The 20,684-nt window shown below is 43.3% G+C and overlaps 18 non-coding genes across 18 annotated transcripts; all 18 read right to left on the bottom strand.

Moving 5' to 3' along the window:
- Positions 1-143: 143 nt before the first annotated feature.
- trnat-ugu lies at positions 144-217 on the bottom strand. Its single transcript has one exon. It is a non-coding gene; the product is annotated as a tRNA-Thr (tRNA).
- A 752-nt stretch (positions 218-969) lies between these two features.
- trnat-agu lies at positions 970-1,043 on the bottom strand. The gene has a single exon. It is a non-coding gene; the product is annotated as a tRNA-Thr (tRNA).
- Positions 1,044-1,797: 754 nt separating this feature from the next.
- trnat-cgu lies at positions 1,798-1,871 on the bottom strand. The gene has a single exon. It is a non-coding gene; the product is annotated as a tRNA-Thr (tRNA).
- Positions 1,872-2,603: 732 nt separating this feature from the next.
- On the bottom strand, positions 2,604-2,677 carry trnat-agu. The gene has a single exon. It is a non-coding gene; the product is annotated as a tRNA-Thr (tRNA).
- Positions 2,678-3,411: 734 nt separating this feature from the next.
- Positions 3,412-3,485, bottom strand: trnat-cgu. Its single transcript has one exon. It is a non-coding gene; the product is annotated as a tRNA-Thr (tRNA).
- Positions 3,486-4,240: 755 nt separating this feature from the next.
- trnat-cgu lies at positions 4,241-4,315 on the bottom strand. The gene has a single exon. It is a non-coding gene; the product is annotated as a tRNA-Thr (tRNA).
- A 6,928-nt stretch (positions 4,316-11,243) lies between these two features.
- Positions 11,244-11,317, bottom strand: trnat-agu. Its single transcript has one exon. It is a non-coding gene; the product is annotated as a tRNA-Thr (tRNA).
- Positions 11,318-12,078: 761 nt separating this feature from the next.
- Positions 12,079-12,152, bottom strand: trnat-ugu. Its single transcript has one exon. It is a non-coding gene; the product is annotated as a tRNA-Thr (tRNA).
- A 680-nt stretch (positions 12,153-12,832) lies between these two features.
- On the bottom strand, positions 12,833-12,906 carry trnat-cgu. The gene has a single exon. It is a non-coding gene; the product is annotated as a tRNA-Thr (tRNA).
- Positions 12,907-13,667: 761 nt separating this feature from the next.
- Positions 13,668-13,741, bottom strand: trnat-ugu. Its single transcript has one exon. It is a non-coding gene; the product is annotated as a tRNA-Thr (tRNA).
- A 732-nt stretch (positions 13,742-14,473) lies between these two features.
- On the bottom strand, positions 14,474-14,547 carry trnat-agu. Its single transcript has one exon. It is a non-coding gene; the product is annotated as a tRNA-Thr (tRNA).
- A 763-nt stretch (positions 14,548-15,310) lies between these two features.
- Positions 15,311-15,384, bottom strand: trnat-cgu. The gene has a single exon. It is a non-coding gene; the product is annotated as a tRNA-Thr (tRNA).
- A 761-nt stretch (positions 15,385-16,145) lies between these two features.
- Positions 16,146-16,219, bottom strand: trnat-ugu. Its single transcript has one exon. It is a non-coding gene; the product is annotated as a tRNA-Thr (tRNA).
- A 731-nt stretch (positions 16,220-16,950) lies between these two features.
- Positions 16,951-17,024, bottom strand: trnat-agu. Its single transcript has one exon. It is a non-coding gene; the product is annotated as a tRNA-Thr (tRNA).
- Positions 17,025-17,788: 764 nt separating this feature from the next.
- Positions 17,789-17,862, bottom strand: trnat-cgu. Its single transcript has one exon. It is a non-coding gene; the product is annotated as a tRNA-Thr (tRNA).
- A 756-nt stretch (positions 17,863-18,618) lies between these two features.
- On the bottom strand, positions 18,619-18,692 carry trnat-ugu. Its single transcript has one exon. It is a non-coding gene; the product is annotated as a tRNA-Thr (tRNA).
- A 731-nt stretch (positions 18,693-19,423) lies between these two features.
- trnat-agu lies at positions 19,424-19,497 on the bottom strand. Its single transcript has one exon. It is a non-coding gene; the product is annotated as a tRNA-Thr (tRNA).
- A 764-nt stretch (positions 19,498-20,261) lies between these two features.
- trnat-cgu lies at positions 20,262-20,335 on the bottom strand. Its single transcript has one exon. It is a non-coding gene; the product is annotated as a tRNA-Thr (tRNA).
- Between the last annotated feature and the right edge of the window lie 349 nt (positions 20,336-20,684).

Genomic DNA, 20,684 nt, shown 5'->3' with positions numbered 1-20,684 from the left:
AAACTTGCATTTTACTGTATACTTTCGTACTGTTGTTTGTTAGCAATGTTTGACCCATACCAAGGCCACAAACAACTGTGATGTGTAAGAAAGAGCATAATCCAGGAAATACAACAACTGATATCCAACTTTTCACACTTACAAGGCACTGCTAGGATTTGAACCCAGGATGTCCTGTTTACAAGACAGGCACTTTGACCAACTAAGCCACAGCGCCCAACCTATCATGTATATACACATTTTTCAGGATTTTCTCCAAAGTGAGGAACATAACCTTTGGTAGATGCTCAATGAAGGGTAACATTTTAAATAATCAGTTACTGACAGCCCAATTTCCCTTCAGATCAATAAGGAATGAAGATGCACACTGCTTAATTATCACAACAGATGGGTAAAGGGCACCAAAAATCTTGCAATGAATGGTATTAGCAGAAGACTGCCAAGAATCTCCAATGACACGTAGCACATCCACATATACCATACACACATCCACATATGTCATACGCAATGGGCAAAAGTTGGACTTTCAAGCACCGGTCTGGAATGGGTTGCAGTGAAATTTAGCTGCTTAAGACTCTGGATGATGTGAAGGAGAGGGACTCCAGAGGGCCAGGAGATATTCATGTACAACTATCTGCAATCATGTGCATGCTGTAGCAATACAAAGTGTTGAGAAGGGAGCGTAGAAAATTTGCGGGCTATTGCGTCTGCCAGTCAGTTAACATTTGAACCCTCAACTATAGTGAATTCTGGAGAGAGCTTGTTGAAAAAAAAGAGGTTTCCAGCGTCAACCTTGCTAAAGGTACATAGTACTTGAATGTATGGCAGGGTTTAAGCACAAAGTTGCATTTTAGCGTATACTTTTGTACTGTTGTTTGATCCATACCAATGCCACAAACAAATGTGATGTGTAAGAAAGAGGATAATCTACAAAATACAAAGGATAACATCCAACTTTTAGAGCATGCAAGGCACTGCTGGGATTTGAACCCAGGATCTCCTGTTTACTAGACAGGCACTTTGACCAACTAAGCCACAGCGCCCAACCTGTCATGTGTATATACATTTTTCACGATTTTCTCCAACGTGAGGGACGTAACCTTTGGCAGTTGCTGAAAAAAGAGTAACATTTTAAATAATCAGTTACTGAAAGCCCACATTTCCCTTCAGATCAGTAAGGAATGAAGATGCACACTGCTTATTTATCACAATAGATGGGTAGAGGGCACCAAAAATCTCACAATGAATGATATCTTTTGAGGAGACTGCCAAGAATCTCCAGTGACAATAAGCAAATCCACATATGCCATACACAATGGGAAAAGGTTGGACTTTCAAGCACCGGTTTGAAATTAGTTGCAGTGAAATTTAGCTGCTTAAGACTCTGGATGATGTGAAGGAGAGGGACTCCAGAGGGCCAGGCCATTGACAAGACCATTGTACAACTATCTGCAATCATGCACATGCTGTAGCAATACAAAGTGTTGAGAAGAGAGAGTAGAAAACGTGCAGGCTTTTGCGTCAGCCAGTCAGTTAACATTTGAACCGTCAACTATGATGAGTTCTGGATAAAGCTTGTTAAAAAAAAAAAGGCTTCCATCTTCAACCTTGGTAAAGGTGCGTAGTACTTGAATGTATGGCAGGGTTTAATCACAAACTTGCATTTTACTGTATACTTTCGTACTGTTGTTTGTTAGCAATGTTTGAGCCATACCAAGGCCACAAACAACTGTGATGTGTAAGAAAGAGCATAATCCAGGAAATATAACAACTGATATCCAACTTTTCACACTTACAAGGCACTGCTGGGATTTGAACCCAGGATCTCCTGTTTACGAGACAGGCACTTTGACCAACTAAGCCACAGCGCCCAACCTATCATGCATATATACATTTTTCAGGAATTTCTCGAAAGTGAGGAACATAACCTTTGGTAGATGCTCAATGAAGAGTAACATTTTAAATAATCAGTTACTGACAGCCCAATTTCCCTTCAGATCAATAAGGAATGAAGATGCATCACTGCTTAATTATCACAACAGATGGGTAGAGGGCACCAAAAATCTTGCAATGAATGGTATTATCAGAAGACTGCCAAGAATCTGCAATGACATGTAGCACATCCACATATGCCATACGCAATGGGCAAAAGTTGGACTTTCAAGCACCGGTCTGGAATGGGTTGCAGTGAAATTTAGCTGCTTAAGACTCTGGATGATGTGAAGGAGAGGGACTCCAGAGGGCCAGGAGATATTCATGTACAACTATCTGCAATCATGTGCATGCTGTAGCAATACAAAGTGTTGAGAAGGGAGCGTAGAAAATTTGTGGGCTATTGCGTCTGCCAGTCAGTTAACATTTGAACCCTCAACTATAGTGAATTCTGGAGAGAGCTTGTTGAAAAAAAAGAGGTTTCCAGCGTCAACCTTGCTAAAGGTACATAGTACTTGAATGTATGGCAGGGTATAAGCACAAAGTTGCATTTTAGCGTATACTTTTGTACTGTTGTTTGATCCATACCAATGCCACAAACAAATGTGATGTGTAAGAAAGAGGATAATCTACAAAACACAAAGGATAACATCCAACTTTTAGAGCATGCAAGGCACTGCTGGGATTTGAACCCAGGATCTCCTGTTTACTAGACAGGCACTTTGACCAACTAAGCCACAGCGCCCAACCTGTCATGTATATTTACATTTTTCAGGATTTTCTCCAAAGTGAGGGACGTAACCTTTGGCAGTTGCTGAAAAAAGAGTAACATTTTAAATAATCAGTTACTGAAAGCCCACATTTCCCTTCAGATCAGTAAGGAATGAAGATGCACACTGCTTATTTATCACAATAGATGGGTAGAGGGCACCAAAAATCTCACAATGAATGGTATCTTTTGAGAAGACTGCCAAGAATCTCCAATGACAATAAGCAAATCCACATATGCCATACACAATAGGCAAAAGTTGGACTTTCAAGCACCGGTTTGAAATTAGTTGCAGTGAAATTTAGCTGCTTAAGACTCTGGATGATGTGAAGGAGAGGGACTCCAGAGGGCCAGGAGATATTCATGTACAACTATCTGCAATCATGCGCATGCTGTAGCAATACAAAGTGTTGAGAAGGGAGCGTAGAAAATTTGCGGGCTATTGCGTCTGCCAGTCAGTTAACATTTGAACCCTCAACTATAGTGAATTCTGGAGAGAGCTTGTTGAAAAAAAAGAAGTTTCCAGCGTCAACCTTGCTAAAGGTACATAGTACTTGTGTGTATGGCAGGGTTTAATCACAAACTTGCATTTTACTGTATACTTTTGTATTGTTGTTTGATCCATACCAATGCCACAAAGAAATGTGATGTGTAAGAAAGAGGATAATCTACAAAATACAAAGGATAACATCCAACTTTTAGAGCATGCAAAGCACTGCTGGGATTTGAACCCAGGATCTCCTGTTTACGAGACAGGCACTTTGACCAACTAAGCCACAGCGCCCAACCTGCCATGTGTATATACATTTTTCATGATTTTCTCCAAAATGAGGGACATAACCTTTGGCAGTTGCTGAAAAACAAGTAACATTTTAAATAATCAGTTACTGAAAGCCCACATTTCCCTTCAGATCAGTAAGGAATGAAGATGCACACTGCTTATTTATCACAACAGATGGGTAGAGGGCACCAAAAATCTCACAATGAATGGTATCTTTTGAGAAGACTGCCAAAAATCTCCAATGACAATAAACAAATCCACATATGCCATACACAATGGGCAAAAGTTGGACTTTCAAGCACCGGTCAGGAATGGGTTGCAGTGAATTTTAGCTGCTTAAGACGCTGGATGATGTGAAGGAGAGGGTCTCCAGAGGGCCAGGCCATTGACAAGACCATTGTACAACTATCTGCAATCATGCGCATGCTGTAGCAATACAAAGTGTTGAGAAGAGAGCGTAGAAAACGTGCGGGCTATTGCATCAGCCAGTCAGTTAACATTTGAACCCTCAACTATGATGAGTTCTGGATAAAGCTTGTTAAAAAAAAAAAAGGCTTCCAGCTTCAACCTTGGTAAAGGTGCGTAGTACTTGAATGTATGGCAGGGTTTAATCACAAACTTGCATTTTACTGTATACTTTCGTACTGTTGTTTGTTAGCAATGTTTGACCCATACCAAGGCCACAAACAACTGTGATGTGTAAGAAAGAGGATAATCTACAAAATACAAAGGATAACATCCAACTTTTAGAGCATGCAAGGCACTGCTGGGATTTAAAACCCAGGATCTCCTGTTTACGAGACAGGCACTTTGACCAACTAAGCCACAGCGCCCAACCTATCATGCATATATACATTTTTGAGGAATTTCTCCAACGTGAGGAACATAACCTTTGGTAGATGCTCAATGAAGAGTAACATTTTAAATGATCAGTTACTGAAAACCCAATTTCCCTTCAGATCAATAAGGAATGAAGATGCATCACTGCTTAATTATCACAACAGATGGGTAGAGGGCACCAAAAATCTTGCAATGAATGGTATTATCAGAAGACTGCCAAGAATCTCCAATGACATGTAGCACATCCACATATGCCATACGCAATGGGCAAAAGTTGGACTTTCAAGCACCGGTCTGGAATGGGTTGCAGTGAAATTTAGCTGCTTAAGACTCTGGATGATGTGAAGGAGAGGGACTCCAGAGGGCCAGGCCATTGACAAGACCATTGTACAACTATCTGCAATCATGCACATGCTGTAGCAATACAAAGTGTTGAGAAGAGAGCATAGAAAACGCGTGGGCTATTGCGTCAGCCAGTCAGTTAACATTTGAACCCTCAACTATGATGAGTTCTGGATAAAGCTTGTTAAAAAAAAAATAATAATAAAGGCGTCCAGCTTTAACCTTGGTGTTACGGCCCCAAGCTTGGACCGAATCTGCAGAGGGTGCTGGACTGCTGCACTCCCACATTTGCGCAGCATTGGCTGAAGACGTCCTCGAAGTTCCCTCCCTCCAGCGACCGGATTGGACGATGGCGCTTCGGGAAGGACCGCCCAGAGGGACCACGCGACCATAAAAGCTGGTCAATGTCATCCCAACAGGGCGGCTGTGTGGTTGGTTAACACCAGTGCGCCAAGGGTGGCTTTGGTCTGTGAGTGAAACTGTGTGGATTTGGAAGTAAAACTGGTAGATGGTAATATTGGACTTTGAGCATTTTTCTGGGTTGTGTATAAGTTGTGAAAAGACTCTCTCTCAGTTAAGTTTATTTATTGTTTTCTCCTGTTGTGCATCCCAGGGTTTCTGGTGGATTTTTTTGTTATTAATAAAGATAGTTACCTGAAGAAGGACACCTTTTGTTAGTTAGTTAGTTTTTTCTTACATAGGATCCTTTCTGTTATCTTTAAGGCTCCCGGTGTGATTTGTGACTTTGTGTTTTGTTTTGCTTTGTGCCGTGGTAAAGGAATAAAACGTTTGTTTTCCTTATATATTCCTGTGTTGTTCATCTTTTGCTGCGTCCCCCCCGACCCCTAGCGGGGGAGCCGTAACAAAGTGGGGCTCGTCCGGGAGCTTATTGATAACAGGTGTGCGGAGAGACTCTTTTCACTTACTTGTGAGTTGTTACATTCTGCAAACAGGAGTGGCTTGTGGGAAGATGGCTCTCTTTGACCTGGAGGCATTCAAAGAGAATCCCTCTTTGGATCAAGTGAACGCATGCCGAAAGGATGATTTGGCTGTGTTAGCAGACTTCTATGAGATCCCTCTGTCGCGCACTCTGAAAAAGGCAGAGATGAGGGCGGCAGTGGTGGCTGGTCTGGTGGAGAGGAAGGTGCTGGAGGCTGTGGGTGGGCAGACGGAGCTGGCATGTGTGAAGAGCCCGCCTGTGGAGGCGGGGCTCCAGAAGGCTGAGCCGGAGAATCTGCCCGAGGCAGATGTCTCTGATAATGGGTCAGAGGGAGTTGACAGGCCCGAGACTCCTGTCACTCTTCCCCGGTTTGAACCGTTCACCCTCGAAGGCAGCTCAGGCACTTCCCCGGTGGAAGCCCGGGTGAAAGTGAAATTAGCCAGGCTGCATTTAGAGGCCGAGGAGAAGGCCCAGCAACGGCAGCAGCAGCTCGAAATCCGGCGGCTGGAAATCGAGGCTGATAAGGCTGTCCGGTTGCGCCGCTTGGAGCTGGAAGCTCAAGCAGGTTTACCCGCAACGCCCCGCGCTGGTACCTCTGCCGGTCCCCCGCCTGTTGCCTCGTCTTCTGGGTTTTTCGACATCACTAAGTGCATACAGTTTGTGCCTAGCTTCAGAGAGTCTGATGTAGACTGTTATTTTTCTGCTTTTGAGCGCATCGCTTTAGCGCTGCACTGGCCACATGATGTGTGGGCACTCCTGGTACAATGTAAACTGTCTGGAAAAGCTCAGGAGGTGGTTGCCGCTCTTCCGCTGTTAGATAGTCAGCGGTATGAAATTGTGAAGGCCGCCGTCTTAAAAGCATATGAACTAGTACCTGAGGCATACAGACAAAAATTTAGAGGTTTCAGAAAAGACCAACGCCACACTTATGTAGAGTTCGCAAGAGAGAAAAGCATTTTGTTTGACCGCTGGTGTGCTTCATGCGGTGTTAACTCTCTTGGAACATTAAAAGAATTAATATTGTTGGAAGAATTTAAAAGACAACTGCCCGATAATATTGTGGTTCATTTAAACGAACAAAGAATAAGTTCTTTATCTAGGGCCGCGGTGGTGGCAGACGAGTATGTTCTTACACATAGAACGGTATTTCAGCCGACAGTGAAGTCGACTGTGTACGTGGCATCCAACCGAGGGAGAAATAAGCCCTTGCCGGATAGAGTTTGTTTCTGTTGCCGTAAGCCGGGACACTTAATTGCCCAGTGTCCGCAGCTAAAACAAAATGAGTCAGCCTCCCTTCCAAGGAAGGAAGTGGGCTTTGTACACAAACTGGAAAACACTACTGCCACGAATTGCGGAGTGGATCCCTGTTTTAAACCTTTTACTATGGTGGGAACGGTTTCAGTGAACATGTCTGACGCTGAGCAGAAGCAGGTCTGTATTCTGCGGGACACAGGTGCTTCCCAGACACTCATTCATGCTGATACGCTTCCCTTTACGGAGAAATCGTATGCGGGTTACAATGTGATCTTACGAGGCGTGGAGATGGGTTATGTACCCCAGCCAGTTCATTATGTGTGTTTACAAACTGATTTAATTTCAGGTGTATTTCCGATGGCTGTTTGTGCTGCACTGCCCATTGCTAATGTGGCTGTCCTACTAGGAAATGACATCGCGGGGGGAAAAGTTGTTCCTGCCCTGGAAGTCCTGGACAAACCCGATAAAGATAAGTTACGCGCTGTGGGCGTGGTTACACATGCACAAGCTCGAAGAAATAAGTCTAGAGATGAGGCTGTGGATCTCTCTGACTGTTTCCTCTTGTCTTCCTTTTTAGAGTCTGCTGTACCGTTTGAGACGGTGGAGGGGGAGACCGCTAAGGGGGCGGAGGTCCCCGACAAAAAGGCTCAGGAGTCTCCGCTGCCCCGGGCTGGTCCCTCTCTTCCGGTGTCACGTGACCGGTTACGTATGGCGCAGGAGGGGGATCCCACGCTGATACGTTGTTACCAAGAGGTGGTGAGTGCTGACAGTTTGACCACAGGTAACTGTAAGTTTTACATACAGGATGGAGTGCTTATGAGACGTTGGTGTCCGGTGATGATTCCTGGAGCTGACTGGAATGTGGAGACTCAGATCGTGGTTCCCGAGCTCTACCGTCCCCAAGTTTTAGCACTAGCTCACGATGATCATTGGTCGGGACATTTGGGCATACGAAAAACATACAGCCGAGTGCTAAAACATTTTTACTGGCCTGGATTAAAAGGAGATGTCGCTGCCCACATACGTAGTTGCCATGTATGCCAGATAGTGGGAAAGCCCAACCAGAAGATTCCGCGCGCACCTTTACATCCAGTTCCGGTAGCTTCAGAGCCGTTTGAACATCTAATAATAGATTGTGTAGGCCCGTTGCCACGAACTTGTGGTGGAAATGTGTTTCTGCTCACACTGATGTGTGTCGCCACTCGTTACCCGGAAGCAATACCGTTGCGCCGGATAACCACTCGCTCAGTGATCAAATCATTGCTAAAGTTCTTCTCCACTTTTGGGTTACCTCGGGTGATCCAATCTGACCAGGGGAGTAACTTCACGTCTAGAGTGTTTAAACAAGTGCTTAGTGATCTAAACATTAAACATGTAACTTCGTCCGCGTACCACCCTGAAAGCCAGGGGGCTCTAGAACGGTGGCATCAGACATTAAAGTCAATGTTAAAGAAATACTGTGAACAGGAAGGACGTCAGTGGGATGAGGGACTCCCTTTTCTGTTATTTGCAGCCCGCGAGGCTCCGCAAGAATCACTAGGATTTAGTCCCACCGAGCTGGTGTTCGGACATGAATTAAGGGGTCCGCTTAAAGTTTTGAAGGACAAACTGCTAGAAACTCCAATGTCCTCTCAACAAAATGTCTCGGAGTATGTGACCGCGTTCCGAGACAGGCTCAAGCATACACGCGCATTTGCATTAGAAGCGCTGACGTCATCACAAGTGGCTATGAAGCGCCGACACGACAAAAAGGCAGTTCTCCGAGTATTTCGCGAAGGTGATAAAGTGTTAGCTTTACTCCCTGTGACAGGCACGGCCCTGAATGCTAGATTCGCGGGTCCGTACGTCGTGAAGCACCGTTTAAGCGAAACCGACTATGTGATTGAAACCCCTGAGCTCCGCCGTAAGACCAGAGTTTGCCATGTTAACATGCTTAAAGCCTACACGACCCGGCAGGCCCATGCTCCGCCTCCGGTGGGAGATCTCATGACTAAGACCGATGCCGCTCATCGAAGTGTGGGGGTTACTGTGGCTGAACCCTTCACCTCCGACAATACACTGTGTGAGAAGATTGAGGCGAAATTGACGCCTCGATTGGCGAATTCGGAGATGCTGGTTTCCTTCCCAGGGACAACCAGTCATCTCGATCCTGAGTGTAGAGCCGATTTAAACTCACTGATTACACGCCATCGGCGTCTATTTAATGACATTCCATCACGCACTACTGTTATAACTCATGACATTGAGGTAGTCCCCAACACACCCATAAAACAGCATCCGTACCGGTGTAGTCCAAATAAGCGTGCCTTAATGAGACAGGAAACGGATTATTTACTGGTAAACGGGTTTGCAAAACCCAGCAACAGTCCGTGGAGCTCTCCCTGCTTGGTGGAGACTAAGCCCGATGGTTCACCCCGTTTCATTACGGACTACCGGAAAGTGAACGCCTTAACAGTTACCGATGCTTATCCGTTGCCGAGAATAGATGATTGTGTGGATAGTGTGGGATCTGCAACGTTCGTAACAAAGTTGGACATGTTAAAAGGATACTGGCAGGTGCCGTTAACCGAAAGGGCATCTGACATTTCCGCTTTTGTAACCCCGGATCGTTTTCTCCAGTATACCGTTATGGCGTTTGGAATGTGCAACGCACCAGCCACATTCCAGCGCCTGGTGAATACTTTATTCTCTGATTTGCCATATTGCACTGCGTACTTGGATGATATCGTGGTGTACACAAATACGTGGAATGAGCACCTCGCTGCTCTGGAGATGGTGTTTACACGTCTAGGTGACGCTTCGCTCACTTTAAACCTGGCGAAATCTGAGTTCGGCCAGGCGACTGTAACATATTTAGGGAGACAGGTAGGCAGAGGGAAAGTGCGCCCTCTGGACGCCAAAATAGCTGCCGTGGAGAAATACCCGATACCTGAAAACAGGAAAGCCTTACGACGATTTTTAGGAATGGCAGGATATTACAGAAACTTCTGCAGGAACTATGCGACGGTTGTAAGTCCGCTAACTGAGCTCGTGAGCCCGAAACGTGAGTACCGGTGGACCCAAGAATGCCAGCATGCCTTTGAGTGTGCTAAGGCGCCCCTTAAACATGCACCAGTATTGACAGCACCCGACATGAGTAAGCCCTTTAAACTGGAGATCGACGCTAGTGCTGTGGGGGCTGGCGCCTTGCTCCTGCAGACTAGTGACGATGGGACTGATCACCCCGTCAGCTATTTCTCCAGGAAATTCGCGGGACACCAACTGCATTACTCCACCGTCGAAAAAGAAACCTTGTCATTACTGCTCGCACTCCAGCACTTCGAGGTGTACGTGGGATCCTCCCGGTGCCTGTGCAAGTTTATACGGACCACAACCCCCTGACATTTCTTAGTAGGATGTATGACCACAACCAAAGATTAATGCGTTGGGCACTGGCAGTTCAGGAATATCATCTTGAAATTAAGCATAAAAAAGGAGTGGAGAATGTCTGTGCAGATGCTTTGTCCCGTGTTTACAGTGACCCCTAATGCCTGTGTATCACCTCGTCCTGTTTGATTAATTTATGTGTATATGTTGAGGTTGGAACGTAGAAAGCACCGCAGGCCAACATTTAAGTGTGGGGGTGTTACGGCCCCAAGCTTGGACCGAATCTGCAGAGGGTGCTGGACTGCTGCACTCCCACATTTGCGCAGCATTGGCTGAAGACGTCCTCGAAGTTCCCTCCCTCCAGCGACCGGATTGGACGATGGCGCTTCGGGAAGGACCGCCCAGAGGGACCACGCGACCATAAAAGCTGGTCAATGTCATCCCAACAGGGCGGCTGTGTGGTTGGTTAACACCAGTGCGCCAAGGGTGGCTTTGGTCTGTGAGTGAAACTGTGTGGATTTGGAAGTAAAACTGGTAGATGGTAATATTGGACTTTGAGCATTTTTCTGGGTTGTGTATAAGTTGTGAAAAGACTCTCTCTCAGTTAAGTTTATTTATTGTTTTCTCCTGTTGTGCATCCCAGGGTTTCTGGTGGATTTTTTTGTTATTAATAAAGATAGTTACCTGAAGAAGGACACCTTTTGTTAGTTAGTTTTTTCTTACATAGGATCCTTTCTGTTATCTTTAAGGCTCCCGGTGTGATTTGTGACTTTGTGTTTTGTTTTGCTTTGTGCCGTGGTAAAGGAATAAAACGTTTGTTTTCCTTATATATTCCTGTGTTGTTCATCTTTTGCTGCGTCCCCCCCGACCCCTAGCGGGGGAGCCGTAACACTTGGCAAAGGTTGTGTATACTTTTGTACTGTTGTTTGATCCATACCAATGCCACAAACAAATGTGATGTGTAAGAAAGAGGATAATCTACAAAACACAAAGGATAACATCAACTTTTAGAGCATGCAAGGCACTGCTGGGATTTGAACCCAGGATCTCCTGTTTACTAGACAGGCACTTTGACCAACTAAGCCACAGCGCCCAACCTGTCATGTGTATATACATTTTTCAGGATTTTCTCCAACGTGAGGGAAGTAACATTTGGCAGTTGCTGAAAAAAGAGTAACATTTTAAATAATCAGTTACTGAAAGCCCACATTTCCCTTCAGATCAGTAAGGAATGAAGATGCACACTGCTTATTTATCACAATAGATGGGTAGAGGGCACCAAAAATCTCACAATGAATGGTATCCTTTGAGAAGACTGCCACAAATCTCAAATGACAATAAGCAAATCCACATATGCCATACACAATGGGAAAAGGTTGGACTTACAAGCACCGGTCTGAAATGAGTTGCAGTGAAATTTAGCTGCTTAAAACTCTGGATGATGTGAAGGAGAGGGACTCCAGAGGGCCAGGCCATTGACAAGACTATTGTACAACTATCTGCAATCATGCGCATGCTGTAGCAATACAAAGTGTTGAGAAGAGAGCGTAGAAAACGTGCGGGCTATTGCGTCAGCCAGTCAGTTAACATTTGAACCCTCAACTATGATGACTTCTGGATAAAGCTTGTTAAGAAAAAATAAAATGAAGGCGTCCAGCTTTAACCTTGGTAAAGGTGCGTAGTACTTGAATGTATGGCAGGGTTTAATCACAAACTTGCATTTTACTGTATACTTTCGTACTGTTGTTTGTTAGCAATGTTTGACCCATACCAAGGCCACAAACAACTGTGATGTGTAAGAAAGAGGATAATCTACAAAACACAAAGGATAACATCCAACTTTTAGAGCATGCAAGGCACTGCTGGAATTTGAACCCAGGATCTCCTGTTTACAAGACAGGCACTTTGACCAACTAAGCCACAGCGCCCAACCTGTCAATCAGTTACTGACAGCCCACATTTCCCTTCAGATCAGTAAGGAATGAAGATGCACACTGCTTATTTATCACAACTAGATGGGTAGAGGGCACCAAAAATCTCACAATGAATGGTATCTTTTGAGAGACTGCCAAGAATCTCCAATGACAATAAGCAAATCCACATATGCCATACACAATGGGCAAAAGGTTGGACTTTCAAGCACCGGTTTGAAATTAGTTGCAGTGAAATTTAGCTGCTTAAGACTCTGGATGATGTGAAGGAGAGGGCACTCCAGAGGGCCAGGCCATTGACAAGACCATTGTACAACTATCTGCAATCATGCGCATGCTGTAGCAATACAAAGTGTTGAGAAGAGAGCGTAGAAAACGTGCGGGATATTGCGTCAGCCAGTCAGTTAACATTTGAACCCTCAACTATGATGAGTTCTGGATAAAGCTTGTTAAAAAAAAAATAATAATAAAGGCTTCCAGCTTTAACCTTGGTAAAGGTGCGTAGTACTTGAATGTATGGCAGGGTTTAATCACAAACTTGCATTTTACTGTATACTTTCGTACTGTTGTTTGTTAGCAATGTTTGACCCATACCAAGGCCACAAACAACTGTGATGTGTAAGAAAGAGGATAATCTACAAAATACAAAGGATAACATCCAACTTTTAGAGCATGCAAGGCACTGCTGGGATTTGAACCCAGGATCTCCTGTTTACGAGACAGGCACTTTGACCAACTAAGCCACAGCGCCCAACCTGTCATGTGTATATACATTTTTCAGGATTTTCTCCAAAATGAGGGACGTAACCTTTGGCAGTTGCTGAAAAACAAGTAACATTTTAAATAATCAGTTACTGACAGCCCACATTTCCCTTCAGATCAATAAGGAATGAAGATGCACACTGCTTATTTATCACAACAGATGGGTAGAGGGCACCAAAAATCTCACAATGAATGGTATCTTTTGAGAAGACTGCCAAGAATCTCCAATGACATGTAGCACATCCACATATGCCATACACAATGGGCAAAAGTTGGACTTTCAAACACCGGTCTAGAATGGGTTGCAGTGAAATTTAGCTGCTTAAGACTCTGGATGATGTGAAGGAGAGGGACTCCAGAGGGCCAGGCCATTGACAAGACCATTGTACAACTATCTGCAATCATGCACATGCTGTAGCAATACAAAGTGTTGAGAAGAGAGCGTAGAAAACGTGCGGGCTATTGCATCAGCCAGTCAGTTAACATTTGAACCCTCAACTATGATGAGTTCTGGATAAAGCTTGTTAAAAAAAAATAAAATAAAGGCGTTCAGCTTCAACCTTGGTAAAGGTGCGTAGTACTTGAATGTATGGCAGGGTTTAATCACAAACTTGCATTTTACTGTATACTTTCGTACTGTTGTTTGTTAGCAATGTTTGACCCATACCAAGGCCACAAACAACTGTGATGTGTAAGAAAGAGCATAATCCAGGAAATACAACAACTGATATCCAACTTTTCACACTTACAAGGCACTGCTGGGATTTGAACCCAGGATCTCCTGTTTACAAGACAGGCACTTTGACCAACTAAGCCACAGCGCCTAACCTGTCATGCACCTATACATTTTTCAGGATTTTCTCCAAAGTGACGTACATAACCTTTGGTAGATGCTCAATGAAGAGTAACATTTTAAATAATCAGTTACTGACAGCCCAATTTCCCTTCAGATCAATAAGGAATGAAGTTGCATCACTGCTTAATTATCACAACAGATGGGTAGAGGGCACCAAAAATCTTGCAATGAATGGTATTATCAGAAGACTGCCAAGAATCTCCAATGACATGTAGCACATCCACATATGCCATACGCAATGGGCAAAAGTTGGACTTTCAAGCACCGGTCTGGAATGGGTTGCAGTGAAATTTAGCTGCTTAAGACTCTGGATGATGTGAAGGAGAGGGACTCCAGAGGGCCAGGAGATATTCATGTACAACTATCTGCAATCATGTGCATGCTGTAGCAATACAAAGTGTTGAGAAGGGAGCGTAGAAAATTTGCGGGCTATTGCGTCTGCCAGTCAGTTAACATTTGAACCCTCAACTATAGTGAATTCTGGAGAGAGCTTGTTGAAAAAAAAGAGGTTTCCAGCATCAGCCTTGCTAAAGGTACATAGTACTTGAATGTATGGCAGGGTTTAAGCACAAAGTTGCATTTTAGTGTATACTTTTGTACTGTTGTTTGATCCATACCAATGCCACAAACAAATGTGATGTGTAAGAAAGAGGATAATCTACAAAATACAAAGGATAACATCCAACTTTTAGAGCATGCAAGGCACTGCTGGGATTTGAACCCAGGATCTCCTGTTTACTAGACAGGCACTTTGACCAACTAAGCCACAGCGCCCAACCTGTCATGTGTATATACATTTTTCAGGATTTTCTCCAACGTGAGGGACGTAACCTTTGGCAGTTGCTGAAAAAAGAGTAACATTTTAAATAATCAGTTACTGAAAGCCCACATTTCCCTTCAGATCAGTAAGGAATGAAGATGCACACTGCTTATTTATCACAATAGATGGGTAGAGGGCACCAAAAATCTCACAATGAATGGTATCTTTTGAGGAGACTGCCAAGAATCTCCAATGACAATAAGCAAATCCACATATGCCATACACAATGGGAAAAGGTTGGACTTTCAAGCACCGGTTTGAAATTAGTTGCAGTGAAATTTAGCTGCTTAAGACTCTGGATGATGTGAAGGAGAGGGACTCCAGAGGGCCAGGCCATTGACAAGACCATTGTACAACTATCTGCAATCATGCGCATGCTGTAGCAATACAAAGTGTTGAGAAGAGAGCGTAGAAAACGTGCGGGATATTGCGTCAGCCAGTCAGTTAACATTTGAACCCTCAACTATGATGAGTTCTGGATAAAGCTTGTTAAAAAAAAAATAATAATAAAGGCTTCCAGCTTTAACCTTGGTAAAGGTGCGTAGTACTTGAATGTATGGCAGGGTTTAATCACAAACTTGCATTTTACTGTATACTTTCGTACTGTTGTTTGTTAGCAATGTTTGACCCATACCAAGGCCACAAACAACTGTGATGTGTAAGAAAGAGGATAATCTACAAAATACAAAGGATAACATCCAACTTTTAGAGCATGCAAGGCACTGCTGGGATTTGAACCCAGGATCTCCTGTTTACGAGACAGGCACTTTGACCAACTAAGCCACAGCGCCCAACCTGTCATGTGTATATACATTTTTCAGGATTTTCTCCAAAATGAGGGACGTAACCTTTGGCAGTTGCTGAAAAACAAGTAACATTTTAAATAATCAGTTACTGACAGCCCACATTTCCCTTCAGATCAATAAGGAATGAAGATGCACACTGCTTATTTATCACAACAGATGGGTAGAGGGCACCAAAAATCTTGCAATGAATGGTATTATCAGAAGACTGCCAAGAATCTCCATTGACAATAAACAAATCCACATATGCCATACACAATAGGCAAAAGTTGGACTTTCAAGCACCGGTCAGGAATGGGTTGCAGTGAATTTTAGCTGCTTAAGACTCTGGATGATGTGAAGGAGAGGGACTCCAGAGGGCCAGGCCATTGACAAGACCATTGTACAACTATCTGCAATCATGCGCATGCTGTAGCAATACAAAGTGTTGAGAAGAGAGCGTAGAAAACGTGCGGGCTATTGCATCAGCCAGTCAGTTAACATTTGAACCCTCAACTATGATGAGTTCTGGATAAAGCTTGTTAAAAAAAAAATAATAATAAAGGCGTTCAGCTTTAACCTTGGTAAAGGTGCGTAGTACTTGAATGTATGGCAGGGTTTAATCACAAACTTGCATTTTACTGTATACTTTCGTACTGTTGTTTGTTAGCAATGTTTGACCCATACCAAGGCCACAAACAACTGTGATGTGTAAGAAAGAGCATAATCCAGGAAATACAACAACTGATATCCAACTTTTCACACTTACAAGGCACTGCTGGGATTTGAACCCAGGATCTCCTGTTTACAAGACAGGCACTTTGACCAACTAAGCCACAGCGCCTAACCTAGCATGCACATATACATTTTTCAGGATTTTCTCCAAAGTGAGGAACATAACCTTGGTAGATGCTCAATGAAGAGTAACATTTTAAATAATCAGTTACTGACAGCCCAATTTCCCTTCAGATCAATAAGGAATGAAGTTGCATCACTGCTTAATTATCACAACAGATGGGTAGAGGGCACCAAAAATCTTGCAATGAATGGTATTATCAGAAGACTGCCAAGAATCTCCAATGACATGTAGCACATCCACATATGCCATACGCAATGGGCAAAAGTTGGACTTTCAAGCACCGGTCTGGAATGGGTTGCAGTGAAATTTAGCTGCTTAAGACTCTGGATGATGTGAAGGAGAGGGACTCCAGAGGGCCAGGAGATATTCATGTACAACTATCTGCAATCATGTGCATGCTGTAGCAATACAAAGTGTTGAGAAGGGAGCGTAGAAAATTTGCGGGCTATTGCGTCTGCCAGGCAGTTAACATTTGAACCCTCAACTATAGTGAATTCTGGAGAGAGCTTGTTTAAAAAAAGAGGTTTCCAGCGTCAAGCTTGCTAAAGGTACATAGTACTTGATGCATATGGCAGGGTTTAAGCACAAAGTTGCATTTTAGTGTATACTTTTGTACTGTTGTTTGATCCATACCAATGCCACAAACAAATGTGATGTGTAAGAAAGAGGATAATCTACAAAACACAAAGGATAACATCCAACTTTTAGAGCATGCAAGGCACTGCTGGGATTTGAACCCAGGATCTCCTGTTTACTAGACAGGCACTTTGACCAACTAAGCCACAGCGCCCAACCTGTCATGTGTATATACATTTTTCAGGATTTTCTCCAACGTGAGGGACGTAACCTTTGGCAGTTGCTGAAAAAAGAGTAACATTTTAAATAATCAGTTACTGAAAGCCCACATTTCCCTTCAGATCAGTAAGGAATGAAGATGCACACTGCTTATTTATCACAATAGATGGGTAGAGGGCACCAAAAATCTCACAATGAATGGTATCTTTTGAGGAGACTGCCAAGAATCTCCAATGACAATAAGCAAATCCACATATGCCATACACAATGGGAAAAGGTTGGACTTTCAAGCACCGGTTTGAAATTAGTTGCAGTGAAATTTAGCTGCTTAAGACTCTGGATGATGTGAAGGAGAGGGACTCCAGAGGGCCAGGCCATTGACAAGACCATTGTACAACTATCTGCAATCATGCGCATGCTGTAGCAATACAAAGTGTTGAGAAGAGAGCGTAGAAAACGTGCGGGATATTGCGTCAGCCAGTCAGTTAACATTTGAACCCTCAACTATGATGAGTTCTGGATAAAGCTTGTTAAAAAAAAAAATAATAATAAAGGCTTCCAGCTTTAACCTTGGTAAAGGTGCGTAGTACTTGAATGTATGGCAGGGTTTAATCACAAACTTGCATTTTACTGTATACTTTCGTACTGTTGTTTGTTAGCAATGTTTGACCCATACCAAGGCCACAAACAACTGTGATGTGTAAGAAAGAGGATAATCTACAAAATACAAAGGATAACATCCAACTTTTAGAGCATGCAAGGCACTGCTGGGATTTGAACCCAGGATCTCCTGTTTACGAGACAGGCACTTTGACCAACTAAGCCACAGCGCCCAACCTGTCATGTGTATATACATTTTTCAGGATTTTCTCCAAAATGAGGGACGTAACCTTTGGCAGTTGCTGAAAAACAAGTAACATTTTAAATAATCAGTTACTGACAGCCCACATTTCCCTTCAGATCAATAAGGAATGAAGATGCACACTGCTTATTTATCACAACAGATGGGTAGAGGGCACCAAAAATCTCACAATGAATGGTATCTTTTGAGAAGACTGCCAAGAATCTCCAATGACAATAAGCAAATCCACATATGCCATACACAATAAGCAAAAGTTGGACTTTCAAGCACCGGTCAGGAATGGGTTGCAGTGAATTTTAGCTGCTTAAGACTCTGGATGATGTGAAGGAGAGGGACTCCAGAGGGCCAGGCCATTGACAAGACCATTGTACAACTATCTGCAATCATGCACATGCTGTAGCAATACAAAGTGTTGAGAAGAGAGCGTAGAAAACGTGCGGGCTATTGCGTCAGCCAGTCAGTTAACATTTGAACCCTCAACTATGATGAGTTCTGGATAAAGCTTGTTAAAAAAAAAAAAAGGCTTCCAGCTTCAACCTTGGTAAAGGTGCGTAGTACTTGAATGTATGGCAGGGTTTAATCACAAACTTGCATTTTACTGTATACTTTCGTACTGTTGTTTGTTAGCAATGTTTGACCCATACCAAGGCCACAAACAACTGTGATGTGTAAGAAAGAGCATAATCCAGGAAATACAACAACTGATATCCAACTTTTCACACTTACAAGGCACTGCTGGGATTTGAACCCAGGATCTCCTGTTTACAAGACAGGCACTTTGACCAACTAAGCCACAGCGCCTAACCTGGCATGCACATATACATTTTTCAGGATTTTCTCCAAAGTGAGGAACATAACCTTTGGTAGATTCTCAATGAAGAGTAACATTTTAAATAATCAGTTACTGACAGCCCAATTTCCCTTCAGATCAATAAGGAATGAAGTTGCATCACTGCTTAATTATCACAACAGATGGGTAGAGGGCACCAAAAATCTTGCAATGAATGGTATTATCAGAAGACTGCCAAGAATCTCCAATGACATGTAGCACATCCACATATGCCATACGCAATGGGCAAAAGTTGGACTTTCAAGCACCGGTCTGGAATGGGTTGCAGTGAAATTTAGCTGCTTAAGACTCTGGATGATGTGAAGGAGAGGGACTCCAGAGGGCCAGGAGATATTCATGTACAACTATCTGCAATCATGTGCATGCTGTAGCAATACAAAGTGTTGAGAAGGGAGCGTAGAAAATTTGCGGGCTATTGCGTCTGCCAGGCAGTTAACATTTGAACCCTCAACTATGATGAATTCTGGAGAGAGCTTGTTTAAAAAAAGAGGTTTCCAGCGTCAAGCTTGCTAAAGGTACATAGTACTTGTGTGTATGGCAGGGTTTAAGCACAAAGTTGCATTTTAGTGTATACTTTTGTACTGTTGTTTGATCCATACCAATGCCACAAACAAATGTGATGTGTAAGAAAGAGGATAATCTACAAAATACAAAGGATAACATCCAACTTTTAGAGCATGCAAGGCACTGCTGGGATTTGAACCCAGGATCTCCTGTTTACTAGACAGGCACTTTGACCAACTAAGCCACAGCGCCCAACCTGTCATGTGTATATACATTTTTCAGGATTTTCTCCAACGTGAGGGACGTAACCTTTGGCAGTTGCTGAAAAAAGAGTAACATTTTAAATAATCAGTTACTGAAAGCCCACATTTCCCTTCCGATCAGTAAGGAATGAAGATACACACTTCTTTTTTATCACAATAGATGGGTAGAGGGCACCAAAAATCTCACAATGAATGGTATCTTTTGAGGAGACTGCCAAGAATCTCCAATGACAATAAGCAAATCCACATATGCCATACGCAATGGGAAAAGGTTGGACTTTCAAGCACCGGTTTGAAATTAGTTGCAGTGAAATTTAGCTGCTTAAGACTCTGGATGATGTGAAGGAGAGGGACTCCAGAGGGCCAGGCCATTGACAAGACCATTGTACAACTATCTGCAATCATGCGCATGCTGTAGCAATACAAAGTGTTGAGAAGAGAGCGTAGAAAACGTGCGGGATATTGCGTCAGCCAGTCAGTTAACATTTGAACCCTCAACTATGATGAGTTCTGGATAAAGCTTGTTAAAAAAAAAAATAATAATAAAGGCTTCCAGCTTTAACCTTGGTAAAGGTGCGTAGTACTTGAATGTATGGCAGGGTTTAATCACAAACTTGCATTTTACTGTATACTTTCGTACTGTTGTTTGTTAGCAATGTTTGACCCATACCAAGGCCACAAACAACTGTGATGTGTAAGAAAGAGGATAATCTACAAAATACAAAGGATAACATCCAACTTTTAGAGCATGCAAGGCACTGCTGGGATTTGAACCCAGGATCTCCTGTTTACGAGACAGGCACTTTGACCAACTAAGCCACAGCGCCCAACCTGTCATGTGTATATACATTTTTCAGGATTTTCTCCAAAATGAGGGACGTAACCTTTGGCAGTTGCTGAAAAACAAGTAACATTTTAAATAATCAGTTACTGACAGCCCACATTTCCCTTCAGATCAATAAGGAATGAAGATGCACACTGCTTATTTATCACAACAGATGGGTAGAGGGCACCAAAAATCTCACAATGAATGGTATCTTTTGAGAAGACTGCCAAGAATCTCCAATGACAATAAGCAAATCCACATATGCCATACACAATAAGCAAAAGTTGGACTTTCAAGCACTGGTCAGGAATGGGTTGCAGTGAATTTTAGCTGCTTAAGACTCTGGATGA

The sequence above is a fragment of the Melanotaenia boesemani genome, chromosome 4 (genome assembly GCF_017639745.1).
Source record: "Melanotaenia boesemani isolate fMelBoe1 chromosome 4, fMelBoe1.pri, whole genome shotgun sequence".
Classification (NCBI taxonomy): Eukaryota; Metazoa; Chordata; class Actinopteri; order Atheriniformes; family Melanotaeniidae; genus Melanotaenia; species Melanotaenia boesemani.
Note: the sequence above shows the minus strand (reverse complement) of the source record. Positions and strands in the feature narration are given on the sequence as shown.